Below are 293 nucleotides of genomic sequence, written 5' to 3' on the forward strand. Positions count from 1 at the left end.
TTGTAAAATCATTATTTGTCATGCCACCAATAAGGCAACGAGATTGGAACCGAATTGAGTAACATCTCTAGAGCTCATAGGCCAGAGATGTTGCCGTGATGGTGTCAGTTTCTGGAAAGTCCTTATTGCACCAGATTGAGTGAGAGCGCTTAACGTAACAGGAGAGAAGCACCCTCCCCTTTGCTCTCTCAGACAGCTTTAGAGAGAGAGAGAGAGAGATAGAGAGAGAGAGAGAGAGATAGTGAGAGAGAGAGAGAGAGGTAGAGAGATAGAGAGAGAGGTAGAGAGAGAGA

This window comes from Colossoma macropomum, unplaced genomic scaffold (assembly GCF_904425465.1).
Source record: "Colossoma macropomum unplaced genomic scaffold, Colossoma_macropomum, whole genome shotgun sequence".
Classification (NCBI taxonomy): domain Eukaryota; kingdom Metazoa; phylum Chordata; class Actinopteri; order Characiformes; family Serrasalmidae; genus Colossoma; species Colossoma macropomum.